Raw genomic sequence first — 21,336 nt, forward strand, 5'->3', positions numbered from 1 at the left:
TTTGTGTGCGTGATGTTTGTGCACGTGAGTTTCTTTGTATCTGTTTATGGGTTATTAACATGCGAGCTTACTCGCTTCTGTGTATATGCGCACGTTAGTATTTGTGATTGTGTGTGTGTGTATTTGTAATTTTTAGGGGTTTCAATGCAAGAACGTTTCAAACTTATTGGAAGATTTTTTGTTTCTTGAGTCTAGAAGGTATTTGAACTTAAATGCAATAATTCAGAAAACAATCTTGAAACAGTGAAACCTAAAGAAAAGTTTTTATATTTAACAAGTTTGTGAAAGTTTACAAAACGAAATATGTAAGTTTGTGTGTGTTTGTATCTTGTGTGTGCAGCTTCGATGTGTGTTTCTCTGTACGTTCTTATATGTATGTGTGCGTTTGAATAGCGTAATGTGTTTATGTAAGTATTTTTGTGTGCATGTGTGTGCATGTGTGTGTGCGTGTGTATGTGTATTAACGTTTGTGCTTGTACGTGCATATGCGTGATAATGCGATCCAGAACACAGGCTGCAAGACATTGCTGGATCGTTGCAAGCTGTATCATGACCTTCCCACCATTCTGCGCTCCTCTCTCTCCCTCTCTCTCTCTCCCTCTCTCTCACTCTCACTCTCTTTCTCTCTTCTCTGCTTTCTCTTTTTATGTTTCTCCCTTTTCATTTCTTTTTTCTTCCTTTCCTTTCCTTTTTATTTCTTTTTTTCCTTTCCTTTCTTTTTGTTTCTTTGTCTTTATATCATTGTAGGATGTCGCAATAATTGTATGTCTTGCTTTGTGGGTAGTTACATCTGTGCATGTATTACATGTTTTGGAGTTTGCGCGTTTGAAGTTTGACTACACAAACTACTAATATTTGTAAAGTTCCACAAATGTACATATACAAAAACATCTTCCAAATCTATGCAACAGCAAAAAAATCTCACGTTAAAAATAAATCAGCCGTAATTTAATGCACTTCCTTGCAAGTTATTCAATACGTATTTCGTGTTCTGTATTTACGTGCATGCCTTGCATCTAATAAATTCGAAAAAAAACATTTTTATTGCGCGGGTCATGAAAGAAACAATCGCAAACGACAACCACAACAACCACGACAGCCACAACAACTACAACAACTACAACAGCCAAAACAACCACGACAACCAAAACAACCACAACAACCCCAGCAACCACAGCAACAACAAAAAATCAGAGTAACAACATTTACATAAAGCAGCACCCACGACTTCAGTGGCTACAAAAAACAACATCAACCACCATCACAAAACCAGCAACTACAACAACAACAACAACAACCACAACAACATAAAACAAACATTTTTTTCAATTTGTTGTCATACACTTCTGTTATCTATATTAAAAAACAAATGAGGAAAAATTATAAATTCTTGTGCTATGATGAAGAAAAGGAAGAAGAAAAAGATGATAATGAAGAAAAAAATGATGGTGGCAGTGATGATGAAAAGAGGTTTCAATTAATTTTATGAGGTTTTTAGCAGGTTTGATATTTTTTGCGCTTACAATTAAATGTTAAAATATTGGATTGGACGGATGAAATGAATGCAAACTACCATATTGTATGTAGTAATTAATTAATTAATTAACTAACAATTACAAAAACAAATTATATTCGAAACGAAACGAACTTTGAATGAATGAATGATTTAACCGATGAACGAACGAAAAAATAGATGGATGAATGAACAAATAAAATATTAGAGGAGGCAGATAGCACGTCACCATAATGCTATGCATGTTTAAATTGGTCCAATCACCCAGCCGCACATCTCTAGCTACCGTGCGCAAATAAGCATTTTGCACGCACACACGCACACACGTACACGCATTCAAATACGCACATATATTAACACACACGCACATTCTCACAAGCACGTACATATCCTCACGCACACAGTTACAACATAAATGCCGGGATGCACAATCACAATATTTACACATTTTCACACGCACATTCGTCTGTGTAGTGTGTATATAATGGAAACAACGCATGCACAAACACACACTCACACACACCCACACACATGCAGTGTCACTATTTCGTTTTTAGAGAACTTTCAACCTGCTTACATACAACCTACTCAACATAATGCATCAATGAAAAAAAGTTAATTTTATTCTGGAAGTTTGTGATTTAATTATTTCAATCTCATGAAGCGAAACTGAAAAAACGAGATAACGTTTCATGAAGACATCTTGGCTGGCTCATGCGTGCCATTTATATTTCCGCTTCGGAAATCAATTGAAACAATATTCTGACTTGAAAGAGCAGCAAAGAAGGCTCAATGTGGAAAGGAAAGAGCCATGATCAATCGTATCGGCGTGCCACATAACTGGCGCCGTCTAAATATCACCGAACCATTTGCGAAATATTTAATAAGCCTAACCCTAACCCTAAGGCAAATTAGCGATGAATAAAACGCTGAACTACTGTCGGTGGGCAAAGAAAATCATCATCATCATTATTGCCGTCATCTTCACCACCGCAATCATCATCATTATCTTCATCGTCGTCGTCATCATCACCACCATGATCGTCACCACCACCACCTACTTACTCCTTAAACAGCATTCACGAGCGGAAGAGCAGGAGCGATAGAAAATTGGTTTATAAGCAAGCCTCGCAGTCAATCCTGGGAGATCCACACACGCACACGCACACATGTACATACATACACGTACGCACACACACACACACGTACGCATGCACACACACGTGCGTGGATTCAAGTACATATACACAAGTAGGTATGCATTTTAGTACACACACACACACACACACATACACACACACACACACACATGTTTATCTATACAAAAATTCCAAAAAATGAATGCAACGCTTACAAACAAAACTATAAGATAAATAAACACAAATAAAAACGCCTAAGTACAATTTCATGTACAATCACACAAATAATACGTACATTCACAAGTGCATCCGTACAGCTTCAAGCGCTTCATGCCAAAATACACAATCTCAATGCAGTGTTTTAGATGGGGTGAATAATTAAATACTACTACAATACTGAAATGCTAAAAATACTGATTTACATTCCTTCATTCATTCATATAAAGATACATAGAAATAAAAAAAAAGAATAAATTTTGTACAAATAACTTATCGTAACACATAACAACATCAGTATCGACATCATCATTACCATCTTCCACTCAACATAACCGCCATCATCTTAACTCTCATTAAACTTCCTCATAGCATTAATAGTAGTAGGCTGCTGTAGTAGCAGAAGTCGTAACAAAGTAGCTGTAGAAGTAGCAGCAGCTGTATTTGAAGTAAAAATGCTAATACCATATTGTGGTAGTACCAGTAACTACAACAGCAGCAGCAATAGTAGTAGCTGTAGTATTAATAAAAGTGGTAGTAGTAGTAGTATTAGAAGTAGTAGTAGTAGTAGTAGTAGTAGTAGTAGTATTAGTAGTAGTAGTAGTGGTAATAGTAGTAGTGGTGGCAACTCGGTAATTAGGTTTCCACCCGGCAACTATCTCGTGAGAATGTGGCGGGAGTTGGAGTCACGTGACGCCACAACCGGAGCATAATCTCGTTTGGCGGGAAAAATGGAAATGTGTTTGTTCATGGTGACGACGATCATGATGATGATGACGATGGTGAAGATGAAGGTGATGAGAATGATTAATGGTGACGATGATGGTGACAATGATGATGATGATAATGATGATGATTATTAGGATGTTAACAACGATGATAATGAGGACAATAACAATGGTAAATAGCGGGAATGACAAAATGATGAAGACTTGATAAAAATAGAATTAAAAAAAGAAATGAACGTAGCGTTGATGATGATGTTGATGATGATAATGATGATGATGCTGTTGATTTTATTATAACTGTAATGATAATGATGACGTCATTTCATTGGCAACTATAATAATGACGATGAGAAAGATGAAGATGGTGACAATGATTGTATTGTTGTTGTTGATGATGATGATAATAATGATGATGAGGATGATGATGACGATGATTGTCAAAGTTGCTAGCATGTGCTCGCCGGGTAACTTTAGATGCTGTTTTTGTTTTGTAACAAGTTTGTGGTGGAGATAACATGTGGTTGTGCGTGTGTGTGTGCGTGTGAGTGTGTGTGTTTGGGCTTGTATGTGAACGTATTTGAGTGTGTAAGTGTACGTAGATCGCTCCTCACGTTTGTGTGTGTGTGTGTGCATTTTGTGTGTGTGCGTGCGTGTGTGTGTTTTGTAAGAGATAATGATGGCAATGGCACCATACTATGAAGTACACAATAATGTTGGTGACAGGAATTACATACCAATGATGATGTAAAAGAAGTGATGGGTCACATGAAACGTTGTATTGTATTTTTTTGTATTGTATTGTATTGTCATATTGTGATGACGACGATGGTGAAATGTATGAGGATGAACAAGATGGAAAAAGTTACGAGCATCTCACCTGTCAGCAGTACATGAACATCCATCTATCCATCCATCCATTCGTCAATCCATTCATCATTTTGTGTAACAAATGCAAACGTGTTACTCCAATACAACTTAATTCTATAAACAGAGATAATTTTATTCAAATTCTGAACTTGTTTTAAACATTTTCCAACTTATGGCCACGAACTCCAAAGTTAAACCAACACTAACATTTGATCATCACAAACGACTATTATTTCAAACAAACAAAACAACAAACGAACCCATTATTTTAATCAACTATACATATATACAAGTATGTATGTATGTATGTATGTATGTATGTATGTATGTATGTATGTATGTATGTATGTATGTATGTATGTATGTATGTACACGCGTATTTGTATTGGGTGTAAGTATTCAGTGAAGTGTATCGACAGGTGAGTTGTACACCTGATGTATTTTGATTGGTTGATAACGCTTCAATGCTCTCGTTTCATTGGCTGATTTGAATTTCTGCGATCGGGTTTGATTAGTTATAATTGGGTGTCTTGTGTGCTTGTGTTGATGTTTTTGTTGTTGTTGGTTGTGTTATTATTGTTGCTGTTGTTGTAGTCATTGTCTTGTTGTTGTAGCTCTGTCGTCTGTTGCTGTTGTTGTTATTGATGTTTTTGTTGTTGCTGATTGTGCTGTTATTGTTGCGGTTGTTGTAGTCATTGTCTTGTTGTTGTTGCTCTGTTGATTGTGTTGTTGTTGTTATTGTTGCTCTGCTGATTGTGTTGTTGATGTTGCTGTAGTCGTCGTTTAATTCTAAATGTTTTTCTGTCTATATAAAAACATTCAGAATTGAAATATAAAAACTGTGAAAATAAATTAAATACACACACAAACGTCATAAAAAAGCAAAGAAACAGCCGTTGTTGTTGTTGTTGAGTTGTTTGTGTTTGTGTTTGGTTGTTGGAGTTGTATGTTGTTGTTGTTACTTGTTGTGTTGTTTGGTTTGGTTGTTGTTACTACGAGTTGTCGTTATTATGTTTCTGATGGTGATGTTTCGCCGTTTCAACATTTCGCCATCGATTCTTAAACCATGTGGATGGAAAAAGGTATTTTCATCTTCATTATATTTTCCATCCATTAACATTAAGGTCGTCATCGTCGCCATCATCACCATCACCATCACCATCATCATCATCATCGTCATTGTCATTGTCATCATCATCATCATCATTATCATTACCTTTATTATAATTATAACCAACAATGCCAGTATGTACATAACTAACATCATCATTACTATCATCGCGATCATAACTATCACCACCAACATAATCATCACCACTATCCCAATCATCATCATCATCGTCATCGTCGTCAACAACAACAACATCATCATCATCAACAACATCAGCATCATCATCCCAATCATCATCGTCATCATCATCACAATCATCATCTGCAAGCTCATATAATTACTTGGCATTAATGTTCTTTGCGAGGATCGCAACCCGACATAACTGCTCCTCTTCTGTGTGCCTTCACCATGATGATGATGATGATGATGATGATGGTGCTGGTGATGATAGTGATTAAAACAATGGTTATGATGATGACGGTGGTGATGATTATGATGATGGTTCTGGTGTTGGTTATGATAGTAATAATAACGATGGTTATGATGATGATGATGATGATGATGGTTATGATGGTGATGATGGTGATGATTATGATGATGATTGTGGAAATAATGATAATGATTTGAGAGATGAAAATAATAATGAATATTTAACTATGGTGATAATAATGATGACGGTGATGATGATGTAAACCATGTCAAAAATGTATGTATGTTTGTATATGTCTGTTGTAACACATGCACACATACACACATGATAATTCATTAAATAAAACTAGCGAATGTGTGTTAGTATGTATGTATGTTTGTATGTATGTATTGTATGTAGTGACTGAAAGTGTATGTATTTTTATGCGTGTTGTGTATGTTTTGTCAGTGTTTGAATGCATGTATGTATGTGTATCTTGGTCAGTACATGTGCATGTATGCATGTATGTATGTGTATGTAAGCGTGTGTATGTACGTGTATAGATATAGTCAGTATACTATACTGCTGTGTGTTTGTATGTGTTTGTGTGTGTGCAACACAATACAACAACGAAATAACGCATCACAACAACGAAACAACACATCTCAACAACGAAGCAACACATCACAACAACGAAACAACACATCACAACAACGAAACAACACATCACAACAACGAGACAACACATCTCAACAACGAAACAACACATCACAACAACGAAACAACACATCACAACAACGAAACAACACATCACAACAACGAAACAACACATCACAACAACGCAACAACATCCCAAAAAGTCATAAACAACAACAAAAATTTGTTAGATTGTTGGATCGATATGTGACTTGATTGGCAAGTTCACATCACGTGACCTGCTGCCTGGTTGGCTGGCTGGCTGGCTGGCTGACGTTCTATGTTTTGTCGTTTTTTTTCTACTTCCGCTTTTGTGGTGGCGTGTTTGTGATTGTTATTGTTTATGTTGTGGTTGCTGTTGTTGCTGCTGTTGTTCACATTTTTGTTTGTTTGCTGTTGTAGGTTGTACGTTCGTTTGTTGCCAATGTTTTTGTTCATTGTTGCAAGTAACGTTGTTGCTTTTGTTGTTGTTTTCAATCGCGTTCTCATGTTAGTGTTTGTTCACATTATTTTGTTGTTGTTGTTATTGATTTGATGTTGAAATTGATTTGATGTTTGAAGTTGAAACTGAAATTAATGTTGAACTATTTTGTTGAAAATTAAGTTTCTGTTGGGTTTTTTGTTGCTTATTTGTTTGTTGCTGGCCTGACTGTAAGTAATTCTTTTATTCAAATTTTCGAAGTAGAATGTTTTTTATTTCTGTTGTTTTATCGTTCGTTTGTTCAATCGTTTGTCTCTTCATTTGTTCATTCCTTTATTCACTTGTTCATATATCATTCAATTAATTATTTTGTTTGTTCGTTCCTTTATTCGTTCGATCTTCATGCATTTATTCATTCGTTTATTCGTTTGTTCGATCGTTGATTCGATAGTTCATTCGTTCGTTCGTTTGTTCATTCATTCATTTTTCATTCATTTTTTATTTTTTTGTTCATACATTCATTCATTCATTCATTCATTCGTTCGTTCGTTCGTTCGTTGATTTGTTCACTCAATAATTAATTTCCACGCACTTCAAGATCACTTGAAAAGTTAATGAACAACAACAACAACAATGACGATAATTGTGTTGTTGTGTGTGTGTATGTGTGTGTGTGTATGTCTACGTGTGTGTGTATGTGTGCGTGTGTGTTTGTGTGGCATGCACTCAACTGCACAGTTGATGAGGAAATGTTGTTAGCGATGATGGTGATGATGTTGTTGGCGATGATGATGATGACGATGATAATGTTAGCAACAAATATTTAATTACTTAATAGTGCTATCAGTTTCTATTTTATAATAATAATAATCATCATAATAAATAATGATAACAACAACAACAATAATAATTATAAAAATGGAAGAAGAAAAACAATGTAAGTATGCAAGGGATATAAATATTATCATTTAAAATAAAACTGCGATAATGATGATGAGAAGGACGATGATGATGATGATGACAATGATAATACTGAAGACAGTGATGATAATGATAATGCTGACGATGATGATGATAATGATAATGATAACAATAAAGACAATGATGATGACGACGAAGACGACGATGATGACGATTGTTAATCATGAGATTAAACAGTTAATTAACGCAGAGGAACATCTGCTTCAGATGTTAAATGTTTTGTTTTTGCCTGGTGTCGTGTGGTGTGTGCTGTTGTTCTGTTGTTGTGTGGTGTGTGCTGTTGTCGTGTTGCTGTTGTTGTAGTTGTGTGTGTGTGTTGACGTGTGGTATGTGCTGTTGCTTTGTTGTTGTTATGTGGTGTATGTTGTTGTTTTGTTGTTATTATTGTGTATGTGTGTGTTGAGGTGTGGTGTGGGTTGTCGCTTTGTTCTTAGTGTGTCGCTGTTGAATCGTTTTGTTTGGTAATGTTGTGGTGTGTTGCTGTTTTGTTGTGTGGCAGCTTATTTCTGCTAAATTGTTGTTCATTACCGTCATCATCATCATCATTCGAAATATCATCGTCATCATCATCACCACCATTATCATCGTCGGATCGTCATTCTTCTCCGGTCGAAGTGTCAACAGGTGTTGAAAAGTTTGAAAAGCAGTAGCAGCAACAACAGAAAGATGACAACAATTTGGGAGAAGCAAAGGTGATGATCTGAACATTGCTGCACGGTTCGCTTGTTTTTTGTTCTGTGATCTGTGTTTGTTTTTTGTTCAGTCGTTGTTCATTGAAATTCTGTGCGATTGTACGGTGTTGTGTTGTTTGTGTTGCTGTTGTTTTTCTCGTTTGTTGTTGTTTTATTATTATTTTTATTATTAGAAAATTTTTATAGCGCTTTTTAAATTTATATTACACAAAGGCTCTTTTGAGCCTATTGAAATTGATACATGATGAAAAACGTTCTCAGTTCTCTGTGAAATTGTTGGACAGACAATCCCGGTTGACGTAGATTGTCCGGCAAACTGCTCCAAACTGTTGGACCTGCAACTGCGAAACCGCGAGTGGCCACCACCGACCGCGTCTCCGACAACGAGTGGCCACCACCGACCGCGTCTCCGACAAGGACATGAAAAATTTGTCGTTTGAACGAGTCGTAATACGATGAGCCGTTGATGTTTTATACGACAAATTTCTTGACAGATAGCACGGACCCAGACCATTCAGGCATTTAAACACCAAAATTGTGATCTTAAACAATATTCTTTTTTTAGTTAAGGTAAGGTCGTATAGGGTGGGTGTGGCTTACCTGGTCGAACTTCAATCCTCCAGAAATGATTTTTGCCTCTCGATTCTGAATAGACTGCAAAAGATCGATCAGTCTATTGGACCCTCCATAAAAAACTGTTGCCGTAATCCAATTTTGAATGGACGAACGAGTGAACCAAGTATTTCAGTGTTTTCTTGTAAAAAGATTTTTTCATTTGTCTAGATCTCGAAGCTGAAAACAACACTCCTTATTGAGTGAATGTAGTTGTTATCGCCATGTTGTTGTGTTCTACGATTTATTAACAGTGTGGTTGTTGTTATTGTTGTTTCTTGTTATGTATTTAACTGTGTGGCGTTGCTTTCATGTTGTTGTATTTGTTTAATCGAATTTGTCAATCGTATTTATTAAGTTGACGAATTTCTTAGAGGCATGGTAAAAATTGTCATTCATTCAATCATTTATTCATCCATCTATTCATCCATTTACCCATCCATCCATTTAATCATTTGTTTAGCCACTCATTCATTCACTTTAAAACTAATTAATTAATATATTCATTCATTCGTTCGTTCGTACGCTCGTTCGTTCTTTCGTTTGTACATTCGTTCGTTCGTTCGTTCATTCGTTCATTCGTTCGTTTGTATGTTCGTTCGTTCATTCGTTCGTTCGTTCGTTCATTCATTTATTTATTCATTGATTGATTCATTCGTTCGTTCGTTCGTTCATTCGTTCATTCGTTCATTCGTTCATTCGTTTGTTTGTTCGTTCGTTCGTACGTTCGTTCGTACGTTTGTTTGTACGTTCGTTCGTTCGTTCATTCATTCATTCATTCACACAATCATTCACGCAGTCATTCACTTACTACTCGAGCACTCGTACATTTATGCGTAGCAGGGTTAGAGCAGGCAGGCGGGCAGGTAAGAGTAATGACATTCCTCCCATCAAAGGACGGAAGAGGACCTGACTGACGTGAACTTTGTATCGCATGGTCCGGGTTCGCATGCACGCACGCATTAATCACCACTTCCAAATTGCATCGTCATTTTTTACTTCTGACAAATATTCTTCCAAGGAGCATTAGGGCGAGTATGTTCAGTTCACGCATAGATAAATATGCAACTACAATTTACATGTATAACATATGTATGTATACATTAATATATACATATATATATATATAATGTATTTATAACGTAATGTATGTGTAATGTATAATGTAAGCATATATTGTTTTTTATATATATATATATTTGTATGTTTATGTATATGAATGGTGTATTTGTATGTATCATGTTTATGTATGCGTATATATATGTACACGTAATTATTATTGAAATATTATGAAGCACACTAAATGTGCGTGCGTGTGCGTGTATGTGTGCGTAAGTATTTTGTGGTCATATAAAAATGATTTCGCTTTTATTCGTTTGTGTACTTCTGTATTTGTATATGTATGCTCGTGTTTCTTTGTTTGTATATTTCTGTATATATTTGTGTGTGTTATTCTATATGAGGTCTGTTTCATGTATATATTAAACTTGATTGTGATTTCATGCTTTATTGATATTTTTGAGGAATGATTATAATTTGAGGTTAGTAAATGATGATGTTGGTGGTGATGTTGCCGTTGGTGGTGATGATGATGAGGATGGTGATGATGATGAGGATGGTGATGATGATGAGGATGGTGATGATGATGAGGATGGTGATGATGATGAGGATGGTGACGATGATGAGGATGGTGACGATGATGAGGATGGTGACGATGATGAGGATGGTGACGATGATGAGGATGGTGATGATGATGAGGATGGTGATGATGATGAGGATGGTGACGATGATGAGGATGGTGATGATGATGAGGATGGTGACGATGATGAGGATGGTGACGATGATGAGGATGGTGACGATGATGAGGATGGTGATGATGATGAGGATGGTGATGATGATGAGGATGTTGATCATTATGATGACGATGGTTAGGAAGCAATTCTTTATGAAAGTCAGAATCATGGTGATGAAATCAAATAGTAAATAATTGAACGGTGACAATGATGATGAGGACGATATAGAAATGGAAATGTCAGAAATGATATATGATGATGATAATATATGATGATGATAATGATGATGATGTTCATGACATGCAAGTATGATGGTATCAGATAATTATGATGATGAAATCTGATAGTTAAGAAAAAGTAGAAGATAATGATGAAGATGATGATGATGAAAAATATGATGATAATGATGAAGAAGAAGCTGATGATGAAAATAAGAAAATAAAGATGATGGTTGTCGTTTTGTTCACAAATCATAATTGAAGCCATGCAAACATCACTTAACGAAGTTTCCGCACCTTGAAACATAACAAATGTGCGTGGAAATATAAACACGTCCTGATGAAATGTCATAAAGTCAAACACTCCACTTAAAATCAATAAAAAATGACTTTACAAAAAAAATGACGTATAAATTTTAAGCAAAAAAACTTTTTTAACATAAAGGCACGTCTAACTAACACACGATTTCTTACACTTTTAACTATTTCATTAAAATTTACGTCAAAGATAATTTTGATTATTATTTAGTGAGTTTAATAAAAATTTATTTTTTAAACAGCTGTTGTAATTTTCTAAAAATATTTAATCAATTAGATCATATTTTGGAACATGAACGAACAAGTTTGTTTCAAAGGAGTACCTGGCATTATTCTACACCTTAAAGAGATCCCGGTTGACGAGATTTCTAAGCCTGCATCTATATGTATGTTCACATTTCTCAAACTGTTCAATTACTCTACTCGGTGTTGGCGTAACTGTATTTAAGTGTGTTACTGCCACGTTGTTCTGTGTTCTACTCCATCCAATCATGAAGAAATAATATCTTTCTTATTACCTATCTACTCTCAAAACTAGTTCTGCAGCAGCGGCAGCAGCAGTGTTCTCTAATTAGTGAAAATTAAAGTTTTACGTTGTGCGGCGCTACAAAACATGACACTGAAAATGTTGATTGGTGCGTTTTACGAGTTAAAAGCATTATACGTCGCAGAAATAATTCTTATGTAATCTAATTTAAAAGTTTTATAAAGCGATTTTGAGTGGGCCACTGAGATAACGAACTACAGAAAAGAAGATTCGCTGTTAGATTTGTATGCCCTAACCTAAAATTTGTTATATCATTGTAATGAAGATCGTGTTTCATTAAAATGGTCGGAAAATCCCTTAAATCCCTGTGACCGACTGCAATATTCCCGTGCGGAAACGTGTAAAATTTCTTCCAGCTTCTGATAACGAGTCATGGTCAAAGCTAAATGTTGATCTGTTCAGTGAACTGAAATGTATCAGCACTAGTGGCAACGTACGATGAAAATTGTGTGGTAAAGTTTGGCTACAATGAAAAGGTTGAAGAGCCAGTAGTAAAAAAATCAAGGAAACAAAACGAAATGGATCTACTTAAAAAGGAAAAACGACTAAGGAACAAATGGAAGAATGCTGCCGCAAATGAACGAATTGGCTTGGACATACTCTGGGACGAAGTTAAGGCAAGATTGGCAAGTTTGCGCAAAGCCGAAAAGATTGTTAAAAAAACGTCAAAAAAATACGTCATAAATTTATTTCAAATCCATATTGTTTTGGGAAAAAACTGTTTGATCCACCCAAACCCGGCAGTCTAACAATGGGCAAAGATGACATGGAAGAACACCTCAGACGAACGTACACAATCGAAGCAAAACAACTAAAAGACAATGATCTGTTGATTGGCAAGGAAAACCTGGAGCAATGTGTGAATTGAAAAAGATTATTAGCAGTATAAAAAACCGTTCTTCACCTGGGCCAAACGGTATAATTTATTTGGTGCACAAAAATGCCCGTCTGTGCTGTCTCTACTTCACAAATTTTTGGTCAAAGCATGGCGTGGAGAAATTGTTTACGACGAATGGAGAATTGCAGATGGTATTTTAATTCCAAAGGAAAAGAATTCAACTCTGCTTTTCCAGTTTCAACCAATTTCATTGCTCAATGTCAAAAGAAAATTGTTCTTCGCAATCATTGTCAACCGGATCAATAACTTTCTAAAGCTGAATAAATACGTTGATAACTCTGTACAAAAAGGGATTAATTCCAGGTATTCCAGGATGCTTGGAACACACATCAATATTCTGAGAAGTATTCCAACGAGCAAAAAAAACAGACTGACCTTCATTTCGTCTGGTTGGATCTAGCAAATTTTTATGGCACTGTACCTCATAATCTACTGAAGAGGTCATTCAAGATGTGTCATGTTCCTGGTAAAATTATTGACATTTTGAAAAAGTATTTCGGCGGTTTCAGGATGCGATTTACCACGACCGATTTTATTATAGAATGGATCGATTTAAAGGTGGGAATTGCTATGGGCTTCTCTAATGCACCAACCCTGTTTGTTTTGGCAATGCAAATCATACTGGATGCTGCAAGCGTTTATAGGGTTAATTTAGGTGAAGGTGTTTGTATGCCATCGTTGACAACATTTATGGACAACGCTACTGTGTTGACAAACTCAGCGTGAAACTGTAGCAAAATTTTGCAGACGCTAGATGAGTTGATAAAGTGGAGCGAAATGAAGTTCAAGCCTCTCGCTGACAAGAGGTAAACATGATGAACATGTCACTTTTAGAATTTCCGATCAAATGATATCAACTCTGCTCCAAAAGTCTGTCAAAAATTTGGGCTAATGATACTATTTATCTTTGAATGATTTGGAAAAAAGGAAAACTGCTGAACTTATCTAAGTAGTAGTTAGAGACCGTTGTCAGCCGCCAGGATTTGTGTGGTGAGTTTAAAGTCTGGTTGACGCAGTTTGTGGTGATTTCAAAACTATTATGGCCATTTGTCAGTGTATGAATTCAACCTGAACACAGTGGAAAAGTTGGAAAAGAAAATCAACCGGTATACCAGAAAATGGCTTGGTCTGTCTGCGGGTTTGACTTCACTTGCTTTTTAAAGTCGAAGGACATTTTTAAAACTACTTTTCAAGACGGCTGTTGATGAAGTCAAAAGCGCCAAAATAACTTTTGACAACTTAGCAGACTAATGTATAACCCAGGTTAAGCCACTGTTGAAAATGAGAAAAAATGAAAAGCCGGAAATGAAATAAACTTGGCAGAACAATTTTTGACACATTAGGAGATTGTTGGAGCAGTGCAAAGTAAAAAACACGATGTAGGCTATTTTCAAAATAGTTGGTGGTCCAAAGTCAACAACAAAACAAAAAAAAGACGTAATGAGTATGACAGAGAAAGAGTGGTGGCATCAGTGTAGAAGAGTCAACAAGGCAGATGATCGTCGTGGGAAAAAGTGTTGCAGAAAAAAATCAGTTGTAAAAAAATTTGGAATATGGCTCCTTTCCGTTTGGCTTTTCTAATAAGAGAAATTTACGATCAGCTGCCAACAAAAGCAAATTTGGTTTAGTAGAATTTGTCATCCCAGAGCAAACGTACACTCTGTGGAGGTCACGAATCACTCGCGCACGTGCTGTCGTCATGTCAGTGTGCTCTAGGCCACGGTCGGTACATATGGCGCCACAACAAAGATATGAAAAGCATATAAGAAACGGTTTGTTCCGCTTGCAATAAGGCAAAATCTCAGTTTGCTGGACACCCGAAGGTGTATTTTCTAAGAGAAGGACAAAGCAGTGACGTCAAACATGGCCGAGTTAAAGATGGTATCTTAAAAAACAAACATACAAACAAGCATACAACACAAACAATACAAACATAAAACATAAATACATACATACATACAAACACACACACACACACACACACACATACATACGTACATACATACATAACATAACATTGGTAAAGCTTTACGAGGACTGGAGGAACCATCAAAAGTGACCTGGTCCATTATATTGGAGATCGATGCATCTGTACTCTGCACCTTCTCTCTCTCTCTTTCTCTCACTTTCTCATCTTCTCACCGCATCAGCTCTTTTTCATTTTCTTCATTTTGTTATTTTTTTACTCTGAAAATTTTTTTCTTATTTCATCAGATTGCCACATTTACATTTTTTCGCAGTTTCATCTCCTTATCCATCCAACCTTTAACATCCTCTTTCTTTCTGGATTGTTCCTGTAGTTTTAGCCAAGTTTCTTCTCGTTAAAATATCCATTGGTTCTACTTTTAAACTTTTAATTTTCATATTCATTTAATTTTCATCTCATTCAATTCAGGAATAACAAAACAATTAAGAATGAAGACAAAAGCCATATTGAATATGATGCCAGAATTTTTTAAGCACATACACACATATATTGTTATATACATACAGGCGTCCACAACACACAATAACAAATACAGAAATGCATACACGCACGCTCACATACACGCACACATACATACATATATACACTCGAGTGCATTCTTGCATAAACAAATGTCCAATACAATTATAATAATAGGCTGGCCACTGCGCCTATACAAATCAAATCAACATACATTATCATACACGTACATACGCACGCACGCACACGCAAACACACACATGTACATGATCACAAGTACAAAAATATTTTCCAAGTTTAAATTTTGTGTGTTTGTACGTTCGTATGTGTGCACAAAAAATAAACATGAATGAGTGAAGTGTATGGAATGAATGAATGTAATGTATTGATAATAAAATTTCATAGACCATTCATCATTCCATCCGTCCTGGATGAATATAATTCTCGTCCCAACCGATATATCTTGTTTGTTTCACTTTGTTTCTTTCTATGTTTTTGCTTGTATGTCTGTATGTGTATTTGTATCTGCTAATGGGTGTATACGTGTATGTTTGCGGGTTTATGTATTATGTATTTATGTTTATGTATGTGAAGGTGAGTGTGTGCTTGTTGCACGACTACATGCTTTGCGGTTTTTGCAATCACGTACTCACGTACACACAATACACATGCATATTTTTATAATTGATTTGCTCTCCAAAGGCATCACAGCCACAACTTATTCGACCAGAAATTACCCAACTCATGCAAAACGCATTTGATCGGCGAACATTCTAATCAAATATATGATTTTACTGTTACATAATTCAATTGTACTAGATTGAAATAGAGACAAACACGCACACACAAACAAACACAATCTACTATGTCACATAAATAATTTTACAAAAACTCTTGTGTCCAAGTAATTTTAAAAGCAGTTATTGGCTATAGATACAAAATTAAAAAGACACACAAATACACTAGCACGTATACACCAACTTACACATCCACACATACGCAACTATCCTCACAAAAATTTGAGATGATCATACATATTTCTAAAAATAATCACAAACACACGCACAAACACGCATCCATACACGCACGTAAAAAAGCAAAACGGTTTTATTTATGTACATGAGTGTCTGAAGGAAAAAAAGTGTCATAAATAGAGAGAGAGAGAGAGAGAGAGAGAGAGAGAGAGAGAGAGAGAGAGAGAGAGAGAGAGAGGAGAGAGAGAGGAGAGAGAAAGAGAGAAAGGGAAAGAGAGAGGTGGACGGGAGTGCTGATAACAGTTGCCGAAACACCATCCATCCATCATCTTAATTCTATTTGCAAGTAGACCCAAGTGACCGGGACTTCGGATTATAATAATAGCAGGACCAATCGACCAGCAACTTTATGTATGGCACTCTTCTCTCATTCTCTCTCTCTCTCTCTCTCTCTCTCTATCAATCTGTTTCTATTTCTCGCTACTTCTTCTTTTATTTGGCTTCCATTTGATTTGGTTTTTGTTCTCTCTCTCTTTCTTTCTCTTTCTTTCTTTCTCTCTTTCTCTCTCTCTCTCTCACTCTGTCTGTCAGTCTTTCCTCTCTTCTTGCTTTGTTTTTTGTCCCTTACCTATTAATTAACTTTTTTTTACACAGTATTTCTCCACATTCCATGGAGATCATTTTTATTATCAAATTATTTTTTTATCTGAAAATGTCACACACGAATGTTATATTCTTTATTTTTCAAGTCGTTGATTTTTTTAATGTCTCTCGACACGCCTGCCTTCCATTTTGGCGATGGCCCATTTAAAACTAGAATTCAGACTTTACTTGATTATCAGCCGGACGTAAGAGTCGCTTTTTTTCGGCGAATAGAGTACACAGTTTTTTTTAATTTTCAAAATTATAACAAATTGTAAATTTTATCCTTAAAACGTCTTCTATCAAAAAATTAATTTAACGAAAATTTTTATCTTCAACACCTGTCAGTTCTGAAGGCAGTTTCAACATTTGTACTGGTTCTCCGCAATGATTCATGTTTAATTCATGCGTTCATTCGTTTTCTTAGTCTCGTGCAGATTTTATTCACAATTTTTAAATTTTTAAATTAGCTTTCAGGATTCTCATTTTCCACGTGCGATAATTTTATCTTGAATAGATTTGGCACCCACGAAAATAATGTTTCGAAACTAATCAAAAGTTTTTCATTCAAATTAACATTTAATTTTTTTACTTTTCTCAAGGGGTGTGTGTTGTTAATAGTGAAATGCAGTTTCCTTTCACTGAAAATGAGATGTAATATGGAACTCAAGGAGTGTCGCAAATGTTTGATATGAATAAAAGCGAGGAAGTTTTCGTTCACTGTGTCTTTCCCATAGACCACATGAATCGTCAGCTTATCAAAATTAAAAAGAAGTATCAAAATAATCATCAAATATTCAAAAAAAACTGAGATTAGATTAGTTTAGAGGAGCAAAAATAGTTTATCTTTTCTATAATATTTTTAACTCCGTCGACAAATAGAAATGCGAGAAATAAAAAAATTGATTGGAACAAAACAAAATGAAAAAACTTGTTAACGCGTTGTTGTCAAAAACTAAGTAAGAGTATAAGTTAAGCTAACACAAGCATAACTGAACGTGTAATAAACGTAAGAAATTAAGTTGCAAACAAAACAAGGCATGAACTGGTAACCAGTGAGACACAAATACATCAGAAAATGAAAATTATACAGGCAGACATTCCAAACATGTAGGCATGTGCACAAAAGAGGCTACATATAAAAAGTTGTGATTGTGGAAAGAGGGAAGAAAAGAAAGAAAAGAAAGAAAGAAAGAAAGAAAGAAAAAAAGAAAAAAATTTTGTTTTCTCATTAACGTCACTTGTCTGCTACTATATTCGGCACCTCCTTATCTTTCTGCTGAAGTGCACCTCTTGCACTTGCATCTCACACCAATGCAAAAACACCAACATAAATATATGCACGTACATCGTACGCACGTAGAGCACACACATGCAAATGTACACATGCAGACATACATGTTTAAGTGTACACTGTGTAGGTATACACGTACATCGACATCTTTTGCCCACATTATACGCACTCAAACAAACAAAAACACATCCATTTGTATGATTATATATAAACAATAATAGCCAGAAAAACACGTAATTGTATTTATATACATTATGCTATACAAATAAACACACATATAGACATACACATACGCACACGCACACACACACACACATAACTCGATCAACAATACAATGACGATCCTAAACTAACAGTCAAGCACAACTGAATATTCCATTACTTTCTTACAATTGCATGTCTTTGTTTTGTTTTTTCCATAATTTAAAAAAAAAATTGGAAAATTAAATTAAACTAAATAATAAATTTAGTACAATATTTCACATTCATACATCATGAAGAGAAAACATGCAAATTGAGAAAAGTATGCTATTAAAATAAACAAACATGTGCAATGTTTAGGCAAAACATACGTACTTACATACGAAACGAAACGAATATTTACATACATACGCACAGATATACAAACATACATACATACATACATACATACATACATACATACATACATACATACATACATACATACATACATACATACATACATACATACATACATACATACATACATACATACATACATACATACATACATGCATACATACATAAATACATACATACACACGCAGAGACATACAAACATACATACATACACACAGACAGTGAGACAGACAGACAGGCTGACACACAAACACGTAGAGTTTGCTAGCATTCATTATATTTAGTAATAAGTTCTAAAAATAACAATTGACTACAACAACCAACTAGCGACATTATTAATCAATCAACCAACCAACCAACTAACAAACACAGACCTCAACTAACCATTAAAGTGAGTATCAATCAACCAGTCAACCAACCAACAACAACAACATCACAATCAATCAACCAACAGCACTGACCAACACAACCAGGAAAGCAACACAACACAAGCACCATCAACACAAACAACATCATCCACACATGGGTGGAGTTAATGCAAATGAGAGACTGGACGATCTGACCGTACCATTTTTAACGGAGGGATGTTAAGGTAAACTATTATTTCACTCAGCAGGTGTCAGGCAATGTAAACATTTTCCACCATGCATTTTAATATTGCAGTGTATGCATCTATTCATTATGTGTTGTAACCATAGATATAGAAACTAATTTCTATGTCTATGGTTGTTACATCGTTTTGTCGGCAAGCCATAGATTTATAAATCTAGTTTAATATATCTTTGCACAATAAGATATTCATGTATTTGTATGCATATGTATGTTTGTAGATATCAAATAATAAATCTTAATTGATATATTAAAAATATTTAATAATTTTTATATAAGATGTTTTTTGTAAAGATGTCTTTCTGAGGTTTTGAATATATGTAAGTAGATATAACTTTATGCAGTCTGATGAAATTTATATATAATTATATACCAATTTTTAAAAAGTAAACAAATGGTATTTTGTAGCATCAATTGAAATTTCAACATCGGTACCAGCAACAACAACAACAACAAAAGCAACAACAACAACAAAAGCAACAACAACAACAACAAAAGCAACAACAACAACAAAAGCAACAACAACAACATCGTCATCAACAAAAACAATTTTAGTACTAATAATTATGATAATAATGATGACACCAACAACTACAACAACGGCAAAAATAATATTAAAAATAATAACATCAACAACTACTGCAACAACAGCAACAGCAGCAACGACAACAACGACAACGATTACCGCCACAATGGCACAAATCATTAATGTAAATGTACAACAATTGGTTATTGTTGTCGTTGTGTTAAGTCAACAAGACTCCATGTTTTCCTAGCAAATTGACTTACTGCCTCTTTGGCGATATTTTTTTAATGTTGTTATGTTGTTGTTGTTGTTGTTGTTGGTGGTGGTGGTGGTGGTGGTAGTGTTGTTGTTGTTGTCGTCGTCGTCATTGTTGTTTTTTTTTATTATTATTATTTTTTTTCCTATAATTATTTAAAAATAAAATTTAATCTTCTGTAGCAGCATAAATAGTTATTCTAACGGTCAAGAATACTTTTTAGCCATTCCTGGCTTCAATGATGATGATGATGGTGACAATAATGGCGATGGTTATGATGCCGAAAATAATGATTATAATGATGGTGATAATATTGATGATGATGGTGACAATAAGGATAATGATGATGGTGATGATGGTGGTGATGAATATAAAAATGATGGGGAGGATGATGATGAGAAGGGGGTAGAAGGATGACAAACACGATGATAATTATTATACTGATGATGATGGTGGTGGTGATAATAATTACAAAAATGATAGTTACAATTACGACACGATCATGATGGTGTTAATGATTATGGAAATGATGATAATGACGACCATAATGATGAAAGTGATGATGAAAGTAATGATAAAGATAGAAAATATGATGATGATGATGATGATGATGATGATAAAAAGACAGTATACTGATGACGAGATGATGACGATGATGATGACGTCACATTAATGATGATTAATGTGACAACCACACTTTGATGCCATTAAAAGAAATGCGCTTGCTTGCGAAAATTCTCACAAAACGTCAAAATATCAAATTGCAATCATCACCATCATCATCGTCATCATCTTCGTCATCACCATCATTGTCGTCATCGTCATCATCA

The sequence above is a fragment of the Helobdella robusta genome (genome assembly GCF_000326865.2).
Source record: "Helobdella robusta unplaced genomic scaffold HELROscaffold_54, whole genome shotgun sequence".
In the NCBI taxonomy this organism is placed as follows: domain Eukaryota; kingdom Metazoa; phylum Annelida; class Clitellata; order Rhynchobdellida; family Glossiphoniidae; genus Helobdella; species Helobdella robusta.